The 12017-nt window shown below is 44.0% G+C and overlaps 1 protein-coding gene across 10 annotated transcripts in view; it reads right to left on the bottom strand.

The window, feature by feature from the left end:
- Positions 1-8999, bottom strand: part of SMARCA4 (SWI/SNF related BAF chromatin remodeling complex subunit ATPase 4) — a 65737-nt gene extending 56738 nt beyond the window's left edge. For 9 of the 10 annotated variants that reach the window (XM_082205760.1, XM_082205765.1, XM_082205766.1 and 6 more), the window contains exon 1: positions 8728-8932. The gene's annotated coding sequence lies outside the window, so the exon portion shown is untranslated. The other variant, XM_082205763.1, reaches the window with a different exon arrangement.
- Between the last annotated feature and the right edge of the window lie 3018 nt (positions 9000-12017).

The raw sequence follows: 12017 nt of genomic DNA, 5'->3' as shown, positions 1-12017 counted from the left end.
CGGAAAAGACCCGTTTTCCGTGGAGCCCGTCCCTCCAGATCAGAGGGAATCCGCCATTACCGATGGCGCCACCCCGGAAGTCCCCTGAATGGTTAAAGGTTAGCCACCCTTCCTTTAAAATCTTCTCGTAGGAATTTTTTAAAAAATGTACATTGCATTAGTTGCCGGAGATGATGATTAATGGGGTCAGAACATGTGTGGAGGCAGAATTTGTTTTCCTCCCACAGTGGTTCAGAAGAAAATTGCTATTCTGAAGCTAGTGTTTCCTAAGGAGAAAAGCTAGCCAGGGGTATAAAAAAACAGCCTGTAAGGATGCCAAACTCTACAAGCATGAGGGGAACCACAGGTGATGGAAAGTCTCAACCCCAGTTACAAAATATCTAGGTAAACAGTTAAACAGACTGGTGAAAAGCATCTGAGAACAGTGTTCAAAATTTCTCAGGCACCTTTTGCTACTAGCGTGGGTTCAATTGCGATTAAATGGAGATTTCTGGGCTCCAGGATGGCAACAACTTCTGCCTTAGTTCATAGTTAATACAATTTCCGTTGTGTGTGATTCTTCTTCTTGCATACTGGGACAAGTGAATTGCTGTAAGAGTCAAGCAATGTAGTTGAGATCATAGAATTGTAGGGTTGAAAGGTACGAGAGTAATCTAGTCCAAACCCCTGGCAAATCGACATTCTGCTGTAGTGACCGTAACATATGATTGGCACCTAGCTTATAAATCTGAGTTTCTAACACTGCATGAGAAGGAGGTACATACTTCAGTCTTCAATTATCTGAAGGTGTGTCATAAGGATGATGGAGCAAACTTGTTTTCTATTGCTCCAAAAGGTAGGAACCAATGGATTCAAATGACAGGAAAGGAGACTCCGACTAAACATTAGGGATAATTTTCTGATAAGAGCTGTTTTGACAGTGGAACAGACTACCATTTTTAAACAGATGTTGGGTTGCCATCTGCCAGGGATTCTTTAGCTGTGATTCCTGCACAGGAAGGGTTGAGCTAAACTGACGCTTGGGATCCTTTTCCAACTTGATGATTTAACTGATGTGAAGAGAGAAGGATCCCTTAAACCAGTTAATGGATCTCAGACAGGCAACCATATTATGCACTCGCACTTCCCAGCCTCATGAATAAATCACTACTTCCATTGACCTTTATCACTTCTAAAGGTAACACATTCACTGATGCTAACACTAATAAGGAATTGCTTTTAACCAGGAGTTGAAGCTCATAAGCACTCCTAGTTGGTAGCTAACTATAATTAATTAAGATGTTTGACTATGATAATCTTTACCTAAGCTTCAAGGGGAAGCAGTGGGGGAAATTTGCACAAAATTCTTTAGGCTGTTCCCTTTATTAAGTTGGCGGGGGGGGGGAGAGAGACAAAAGGATGGTGGCAAAAAAGATGCTAAGGCAGCGCTGCATTTATTGATGCGGGCAACTAAACCTTTATGAAGACAAGATTTTTCCATAGTTTAAAGGAAAACTTGCAGCTTTGACAAACATAAAGAAATATCATAATATCCTCACCTATAGTTCAAAAGAATACTTAAGAATTCAATGGGACTTCTAGTTATGTGTTTCTAGGATGACAGTCCTTAAACACTTAACACAGTAATAGAATGCTTTCTATGGTAAACATGCGACTTTATTTAAAAGATTCATCTGCCATTGTCACTGGAAGTTCAGATGGGTGAGAACTAGAACAGAACTTTAATAAATCTGTTAGCTTTTTGGAGCTCTCTTAAGCCCCCACTCACACCTTTTTTACACAAGCTGTTAAGGTTGATTTAAGCCCCTCCCTTGCTGTTATATTTGAGTCCGTGTTAAAAACTCAGATATATAAAAGGTAAATGGACCCCTGACAGTTAAGTCCAGTCGTGAATGAGGTTGTGGCGCTCATCTGGCTTTACTGGCCGAGGGAGCCGACTTTTGCCCACAGACAGTTTTTCTGGGTCATGTGGCCAGCATGACTAAGCCGCTTCTGGCGAAACCAGAGCAGTGCACGGAAACGCCATTTACCTTTCCGCCGGAGCGGTACCTATTTATCTACTTGCACTTTGATGTGCTTTCGAACTGCTAGGTTGGCAGGAGCAGGGACCGAGCAATGGGAGCTCACCCCATCACAGGGATTCGAACCGCCGACCTTCCAATCGGCAAGCCCAAGAGGCTCAGTGGATTAGACCACAGTGCCACCCACGATATATAAGCTACCGTATTTTTTGCTCTATAAGACGCACCTAGTTTTTGAAGGAAAACAAGAAAAAAATATTCTGAATCCCAGAAGCCAGAACAGCAAGAGGGATTGCTGTGCAGCGAAAGCAGCAATCCCTCTTGCTGTTCTGGCTTCTAGGATAGCTGCACAGCCTTCATTTGCTCCGTAAGACACACACACATTTCCCCTTACTTTTTAGGAAGGAAAAAGTGAGTCTTATAGAGCAAAAAATACGGTAATCGCCAAATGGCTCCTTAAACCTAGGTTACAGTCGCCACAATGGAATGTCTAGCTGTTCCTTATTGGAGTTTCTTCTTATTCATTTCATTTCTAGACCACTTTATATTTTAAAGAGAAAAAAATCTCAAAACAGTTTACAACACATTAAAACAAGCCCATTGCCATAAAATGTGCTCCCCACTCCTACACTGCACTATGCATAAATGTAATAAGAGTAATGCTTCTGTTACAGTTTTGAAAAGGAAGACATAAACATATTCACTTGTACCAAAGGAGGCCTAAATTCAAATATTTATTTATCAAATAATTTATATTCTGCCTCTTAGCCTTATATGAGCCCCCAAGGCAGCTCAAAATTGCATGTTAAAACAATAATACAGCATTAAAATATAAATAAAATAAACAAGAGAATTAAAATGCCAGAATCAAATCGAATTAAGTTCTCAAAATTTGCCAGCCACATTTTGCGACTGGTGTGTGAATGGAGATGCCTGGATGCCGGGGTGGGAACTGACATCTCCATCTGATTGGCTCCTCTAGCTTTCTTAAGCAGGTAAGCAGAAGAGCTTATTCATTGCATTTATATCCCACCCTTTCCTCTAGGTAGTAGAGTACATGGTTCATCTCCTCCTCAGTTAATCCCTACAATGAGCCTATGAGGTAGGTTTAGAGGCTGTAACTGGCCTAAGATCACTCAGCAAAGTTTCATGACTGAGTGAGGATTTGATCCTAGTCCGACACTCTAGCTACTAAACCCCACTGGCTTGCTTGAGTACTTCTCTTATGGGTCAGCTATCTAAATTCAGTAGGCAAATTAATATGGGCAAAGCAAAATGTCACTTAGAGAAGGATCTGAAATATTTTCCTTGAAGATTGATTTTGTTTTATTCTGGATTGTTTTATATGTTGTAAGCTGCTTTGATATTTTCCCCCGTTAAAACAAATAATAAGAAACTCCACGGCAAAAAGGGTGCCTAGGCATTTCATTGTGGCAACTGTAGGTTTAAGGTGGCATTTGAAGATTAGCTAATATATCTGAGATTCTAACACTGCTATCATTCTTCTAAATGTGCCAAGCAGTGTTCAAAATTAGCCAGGCGCATTTTGCACCTGGTTTTCAACCAGTTGTGACCAAGTGAAGATGCCTGGGCATCAGGATTGTGCCTGGCATCTCCACCATCAGGAGCTGCATTCCTGGGGACCATTGGATTTGGACTGTTTTAACACACTAATACCCCACACTGTAGAATTCTATCAGTTATATTTTATCTGAACAATTGGATTGGATTTCTGGAACCAAAATGCTTTTTGTGCAGCCTGAGCAGGAGCAGTCACCACTAAGAAAAAGAGGTAGGAATAGGCCAATATATGTGTGGACTATCCCTGGATCAAGTGACTTTTCTTCTTTACATTTTCAAAGTTCTTAACCTAGCTCAAGGTTGTCATCTGAACTAGCCAGATGTTTAACTAAAAATCAAGCACAGCCAGTCCATCATTTGAATTATTATTATTATTATTATTATTATTATTTCATTATTTATACCTCACCCATCTGGCTGGGTTTCCCCAGCCACTCTGGGCGGCTACCAACAGAACACTAAAAACAGGAAAAAAACTTCAAATATTAAAAACTTCCCTAAACAGGGCTGCCTTGAGATGTCTTCTAAAAGTCAGATAGTTGTTTATTTCCTTGACATCTGAAGGGAAGGCATTCCACAGAGCGGGTGTCAATACTGAGAAGGCCCTCTGCCTGATTCCCTGTAACTTCACTTCTCACAGGGAGGGAACCGCCATAAGGCCCTCGGAGCTGGACCTCAGTGTCTGGGTTGAATGATGGGGGTGGAGACGCTCCTTCAGGTATACTGGGCCGAGGTCGTTTAGGGCTTTAAGGTCAGCACCAACACTTTGAATTGTGCTCGGAAATGTACTGGGAGCCAATGCAGGTCTTTCAGGACTGGTGTTATATGGTCTTGGCAGCCACTTCCAGTCACCAGTCTAGCTGCCACTTTCTGGATTAATTGTAGTTTCCGGGTCATCTTCAAAGGTAGCCCCACATAGAGCGCTTTGCAATAGTCCAAGCGGCAGATAATCAGAGCATGCCTCACTCTGGTGAGACAGTCTGTGGGCAGGCAGGGTCTCAGCCAGCGTACCAGATGGAGCTGGTAGACAGCTGCCCTGGACACAGAACTACCGTATTTTACGCTCTATAAGACGCACCTAGTTTTTGGAGGAGGAAAACAAGAAAAAAAATATTCTGAATCTCAGAAGCCAGAACAGCAAGAGTGAAAGCAGCAATCCCTCTTGATGTTCTTGCTTCTGGGATACCTGCGCAGCCCGCATTCGCTCCATAAGACGCACACACATTTCCCCTTACTTTTTTGGAGGGAAAAAGTGAGTCTTATAGAGCAAAAAATACGGTAACCTGTGGCTCCATGGAGAGCCGTGAGTCCAAAATGAATCCCAGGCTGCATACTTTAAAACTGTCTTGCCCAAAAATGGCAACTATACATTCTGTTTTAGTGACTGTAAACTTGGTTTAAGGAGCCATTAGGCACCTAGCTTATATATCTGAATTTCTAACACTGGAGCCACGTACATGTGACATCTGTTTTGCAGTTTATACAATGGCCTGCTTCACACCTAATGCTAAACCAAAGTTTTAGGTTACAAGGATGGGGTGAACCAAGCCTAGGACTTGCTTACTAACCCCTCCTCCAACACGACTGCAAGATTGGAAGCTTCCATGGTATAGCATTGCATATGAATTACAAACTGTAGTTAATGTCAACTACGGCTAGTAAAAACAAGCAGCTTGATAAATCATGGTTTGATGTTGGCTTGTTTCATCTAAGCAGTTAAGACTAACTGCAATATTTCTGGGTTTGGATGTCACAAGCTACAGTTAGTCCAAAATGGGAGAAAATGCTTTTAGTGTCTCTTCACAGCTGCACTGGAGAAGGGAAGCAAACACAAGGCTCGCTCCTCATAAAGCTAAACCAATGAATCAGTGCTATGGATGAATGCATTCAGTATTATTATGTATTATTTCTGAGCCCCAATTATCTCAGCCAGGCAAATATTTCAATTTTCTGGAGAATTCTGCCAAAAAAAGAGGAGCGAAAGAGTGGTTGTGCTGTTGACAAAGAAAACATTTCAAAAAGGTAATGGGTAACTGTGACCCTTGGGTAAAGTGGCAAGGAGAGACACTGAAGGAGCAAAGGAAATGGTGTGGGTGGGTTGGTGAATGGCACAAGCAATAATAGAAATGCAACTTCCCCAACTAAAGCAGGGTGGGAAAGAGCAGTGAGCATGTGGGAGAGGCTGAAAGGAAAAGGGCACTGTCTGTGAGGAGAGTCCGGAGTAATGGGAAGAATGCTTGTGGTTCAGAAGGGGAGTGCATCTGTGAAGAGAGAAGGATGTGGAGCTCAATTTCCTAGGTTCCTTGAGAAAATGCTGGATGTGTCAATGGCTGGCTCCAGAAGGTGGCCAGACTAAGCAAATGCTGTAGCTGAGTAAGGGGCCTGTCATACCTATCATGCTGTCATCCAAAGAACAACAGCACAAACTTCCCTTTTGCTCCACTGTGCAGTGGAAAATAGCCTAGCTTACTGCACATAACAAGGACTTTGGCAGGGCAAAGAATGGCATTCTCATGACATGTTGGATGTCCAGAGAGACTGAAAGCACCATCAGTCCGTCATAATCGAAGCACAAGACAGAGAAAGTGACAGATAGTCACACAAATTCACACACTGTATAAACATACTGAGTACTTTGCAATTTGCAATGGACTCTGGAATGGAGAACTTACTCTGAGCAGCACTTCTAGGAATATTAAACCAGGATGAGGGAGGCTTATGCCATTTATTTATTTATTTTTTAAATGAAGTTTTTCACAATAAAATAAGACAACAGCTTAAAAAGAAACAAGAAGAAAAAAGAGAACAGGAAAAGATACCTCTAAGAACCTCCAGAGAGAGATTCCACTGCCTTGATGACATTCCTATTTTATTCAAGGCTTCCAGAAAAACCAAAGGACAGAGGGGACTGGAGGAGAGTAAACAAGGGGCAAGCAAGCCATAAAGGGAGAAGAATAAAAGAAGAGGAATATGCAAAGGAGTGAAGAGAACTAGGAGGGCAGGACAGAAAGAGCCTCCATCCCTAGCTGGCTATAGGAGCCTGGAGATGGGTCACCCCTTTATTTAATAAATTTATTTACCATTCTCTCTCTCTCATTCACACACATGAAAGATTCAGGGCAGTTTACATTTTTAAAAAAAATCAATAAAAATACTAAATATCTTGACCAATACCTTCAAAAATTGTGGGAAGAACATGAGAAAATACTGCTATTGTACAAGAAACCACAAGGAATAATGAAGGAGTAGCATTAGGGGTAGCTGGAGAAAAGGTCATGTTGGAGGGATGCATCTTTCAGTCCTTGGGAATAAGGAAGTGTATGAAGGAGGTAGCTAGAGGCATGTTATAGTGCACAACAGGGTCGGGGAAGAGTCCTGTAACGTCTCTACTTTATGCAGCAAAACTAAAATTCTCATGTTCCTCTTATGCTTGTTATGTATAAGGGTATATGCATGCAGGTCCTTTTAACAGTTACAGCATAAATGAAAGGTGTTTCAAACAATCCTGAATATGCACACTTGTTTAAGGGCTGGATCAGACCAAGCCACACTAGTCCAACACAATTCACAGCAATCCCAGCAACCAGTTGATACTGGGTAATCCATTAGAAATTGGCTATTCTTCTACTACAGAGAAGAATGCTACAGAGACCTGCTGATGGTAAGTGGAGGAGCAAGTGATCGGCCTTCTCCATGGCTGCTCTGACTTTGGAACTCCCTCTCTAGAGAAGTTAGACTGGCTCCCTTCTTGCTGTACTTTTGCAAGCAGGTGAAGACTTTCTTGTTCCAACAGGCTTTCTGGAACTGACTGCTTTTAATGAAAGGGCTGGTGCTGTGATGCTTTTATTGTAATTACCTGTATGTTTTTAATAGATCATATATCGAGAGAGAGCTTTATAGATATAGTTTAATTCTATTACTGTTTAATTGGTTTTTTTTAATTATTAGAACAGCTGCAAATTCCTGCATTGCGGATGAGTGGACTAGACGACCCTCAGGGTCCCTTCCAACTCTAAAATTCTATGGTTCTATCGTTCTCCCCTATGTTTTTAGTTGTTCCTATTTTATCTGTAAGCTGTCTTGAGTCCCTGTCAGGGAAAAAGGCAGGGTACAAATAAATAACAACAAGAAGAAGAGTAAGCACTGTCCCTGGAGATGTTGAAGCAGGAGGCACTGGATTATAGAAGTGGAAGCAAAAATGGCAAGTGAAGGTGTTGGGCTGGTGGGTGCAGGAGGGTGAGTGGGGAATAATACTGGGCTGCTGGTGGCCAATATTAGGCCCATTAGAACTGGTTTTCGGTTGTGTATGGGTGGCTTTAATATAATATCGACATAATAGAATTTTTATTCTCATTTAGGCTGCTACATAGTACAATATAAATCATACCTATCAACTATTATCCTGAAATGTTAACATAACACTTAAATGTTGCTAATACTGTACCGGTGGGGGAGAACTGACCGTCAATGCATTCACAATACATTATTTATTCCAAACCGGTTGCAAATCCATCCACATGCATTTCTCTTGGGGGGGGGATTTTTAACAGTTACCTATTACAGCTCTAGGGAAGTCGATGGGTTTAGGCAGGTCAAGAGCGGACAAAATGTAGGTGTGATAATAAATGAATGAATGAATGAATGGACTTAAAGACCTGGATGGCTGGAAACTGCCCCACATCCTCATCCTGATTTTTTTTTTTTAAGGACGTTAACTATATCTATGAAACAACACGCCAAAATCGATGCTGAGATTGGGGTGCGAAATGCTGGGAGGGGGCCCTTTGCGGTGGGTGGGGGAGAACATGAAGAAAGGAAGGATGCTGCGGGTGGGGGTGTGCGAGGAGGAGGCGGAGACGCGGGCGCACGCCTTTATCCGCTTACCCTCAATTCCGCCGACCCCCCCACCCCCACCCGCGCGGCAGGTGAGGCGAAATATCGGCGCCCCCCCACTCCGACCACACACGACGCTCCGAAGGTCATCTCCTCCCCCCGCGGCCCCCTCCTCACGACCCCCTCCCTCCTCGTTCATTTCTTTCATCCATTCATCCATCCATCCGCGCGCGTGCGCGGCCAACCCTCCCTCAGCCCCCACATCCCCCCCCGACCCGACCCCACCCCTTACCGTGCCGGCCCCCGCCAGCCGGGCGGCCCGGTATCTCTCAGAGCGGGCGAGGTGGGGTGTGTGGAGGCGAACAAAGGAGGAGCTGGAGCCGCCGCTACCGCCGCGCGTGTGAGAGAAAGATGCTCTCGCTCCCCTCCCCCACCGCCCCTCTGCCGCGCGTCCCCGACTGAGGGAGCGCTAACCAAGAAGGCGCTCGGCCGCGCTCGCTCACCCAACAGGCAGAACAGGTTTCTCGCCCGCGTGCGTGCCTGCGTGCGCGCGCGCGCCCATTGGGACACGCGCGTGCTCCCTCTCGGCAGAACCGGCCTTCCAAGCCAATGGGAAGAGAGCTGTCTCCGCCTGGCAAAGCCAATCAGGGGAAGAGGGAAAAAAAGTCCCCTCCTTCAGTCGCCGGCTGGCTAATAGGGAGACGTCGCATTGTTGTGTTCCCGCCTCCCCCCCCCCTCCGCCGGTTGAATAAGAACTAGAGAGCGTCGGCGTAGCAGAGCGGGGGTGGGTGGGAGGGATACAAGGGACAGCTTCGGCATCGTATCACAGCCGAGCATCTTTCGGAAGGCGGGCTTTCTGACTCTGGGGGGGAAAAGCCCCACCCCTTCATGCCCGCTTCAGCCAATGTAAGCGGCGGAAGGAGAAGGTTTCGCGCTCCTTTGTCAGAGGGAGGGGAGAGGCAAGGCAAAGCGACGGGCGCGCGCTTCTCCAGGGCAAAGTCGCGCGCGGGGCTCTCTCTTCCCTTCCCCCAACACGCGCACAGAAGCCGGCGTTGGCTGATGGTGCGCGTGCGCAATAGTGCCGCCACTGCGGCTGAGATTGTTTGAGGCGCGGGGGGGGGGAGGGAGAGTATGTTTTCCCACGTTCTCCTTTAGTTCCTTTACACATGCCACATTATTTTCAAGCACACGTAAACCCTGTGAGAAGCAACAGGGCAAGCTTCACACACACACACACACAAACACACACGAGAAGGGGTGGGGGAGGCGCTTTTAAATAGTTTTTTTGTTTAGCAGTATTTGTACCCCGCCTTTTAGCCTCCAAAAAAGAGGCCCCTTAAGAGCAGCCCACAAAAAGCAGTTTCATTTCATCATTCCATTAAAATTGATGTGCCGCTTGATTGCAGTTTTTTTAATTAAAAAAACACCCCACAACATTTATTAAGCACATGTTTAGGCTTGCCCAAACAAGAACGGTTTTATTATTAATTAATTAATTAATTATTGCTGCCACATACACAACACCATTACTGGCCCCAACAACATCAAACATATCATCTCAGGACTATTTAATTGCTCATCTTCTAACATTGTGTATGCCATCCAATGCCAAAGGTGCCCTTCAGCTCTCTATATTGGACAAACAGGACAAACCCTACACCAAAGGATAAATGGACATAAATTTGACATCAGGAATCACAAGACAGAGAAACCAGTAGGAGAACACTTCAGTCTCCCAGGACATTCTATACAAGATCTCAAAGTAGCTGTCTTATTACAAAAGAATTTCAGAAATAGACTGGAAAGAGAAGTTGCTGAATCAGAAGGTCGGCGGTTCAAATCCCTGTGACAGGGTGAGCCTCCCATTGCTCTGTCCCAGCTCCTGCCAACCTAGCATTTTGAAAGCATGAAGTGCAAGTAGATAAATAGGTAAGGTAAATAGGCGGGAAGGTAAACGGTGTTTCCATGAGCTGCTCTGGTTCGCCAGAAGCGGCTTAGTCATGTTGGCTACATCACCTGGAAGCTGTACACTGGCTCCCTCAGCCAAGAAAGCGAGATGAGTCCGGTAGACAAACCATTGCCTTATAAAATTTGGGTAATAAATATTGGCATCAAAGGTGGTATACCCAGAGCTACTCGATTACTTCCGTTATGCCTTATTTTCAAATTATTTGGAAGAAATTGATAATCTATTACAGCAAATTGTTGGAAGAATGCAGAAAAGTACTGTACAGTGGTACCTCAGGTTACCTACGCTTCAGGTTACATACGCTTCAGGTTACAGACTCCGTTAACCCAGAAATAGTGCTTCAGGTTAAGAACTTTGCTTCAGGATGAGAACAGAAATCTTGCTCTGGCGGCGTGGCAGCAGCGGGAGGCTCCATTTGCTAAAGTGATGCTTCAGGTTAAGAACAGTTTCAGGTTAAGAACAGACCTCCGGAACTAATTAAGTACTTAACCTGAGGTACCACTGTATAGCAGACCTTAGGAAGGTTGTTTGGCAATGCCACATTTGTTTCCAATGACTAGCAACAATTTCTATAAGGAAATCCTTTAAGGAGTGTATTGGTTACATTAAAAACTAACATGAAAAGTGATCAGTTTTCATTTTCACAGAACTTTGCTTAGAACTGCCACTTTGTGAATCTTGTAGCTTTGCACTGAACAGAAGATTAAGCTCCACCAGTGAGCAGATCCATCCCAGGAAGAAGATTCACTTGAATATTTCTGCAGATCCATTTCTTTTAAGGGTACAAAAGCAGGCCAGGCAGGTTTTATCTGGTCAGTTGCCAATCTCTCCCCCCCCCCCCGATTGAAATTTCCGCTGAGCCTCCTAAGAGGCTGATATTGAGATATGATCATATAAAGGTTGTGCAAAGCTTCTCTAAACAGCTGCATCTGCTCAGCCAATCACCTTTCCCCTCTGTCTGTCCTCTGAGGTCATGCTTGCTAAACAATGCTAGTAGGTAGATGAGGCAGGTACTGTAAATGAATGTGCTCATTTTTGCCACAGCTGGAAGGAGAAGTTAGTAGTTTTCTTGATTTGTTAATTTTTTATTGTCCCAAAGTTACTACTTTTAAAAAATATTTATGTATTGCATTTAGGTTTAGAGTTTTCCCAATTATTTAGGATTTTAAAAGTTTAGGTTAGATAGGATGTTGCAAGTAGTTTATTCTGTTACTATGTGGGCAAAGTTCTTTATCAGGTAAGAGAACAGCTCAAATGACATATGTATCATTTTTTTTCTTTGTAATGTTGGTATGTAAATGCTAGTTTGAGGGGGAAACCACCAAAAATGTTGGGCATTTTGACAAGTTTGTAAAGAACAATCAGCTGGATTGACTATGGCTAGTACTGCCACTAGCCTACCAGGCAAGAAAAATGGAATAAAGTTTGATCTTTAGGAAGCAAACACAAAGTCGTTTAAGATTTGTTTCAAATATCACCCTGTGAATTTTGAAGCTTAGTATTCTTCCCTTTGACAGGACGCGGGTGACGCTGTGGGTTAAACCACAGAGCCTAGGACTTGCTGATCAGAAGGTCGGCAGTTCGAATCCCTGTGACAGGGTAAGTTCCCGTTG

Source organism: Podarcis vaucheri, assembly GCF_965113315.1.
Source record: "Podarcis vaucheri genome assembly, chromosome: 17".
Taxonomy (NCBI): domain Eukaryota; kingdom Metazoa; phylum Chordata; class Lepidosauria; order Squamata; family Lacertidae; genus Podarcis; species Podarcis vaucheri.
The sequence above is the reverse complement of the archived record's forward strand: the minus strand, read 5'-3'. Positions and strand labels throughout refer to the sequence as shown.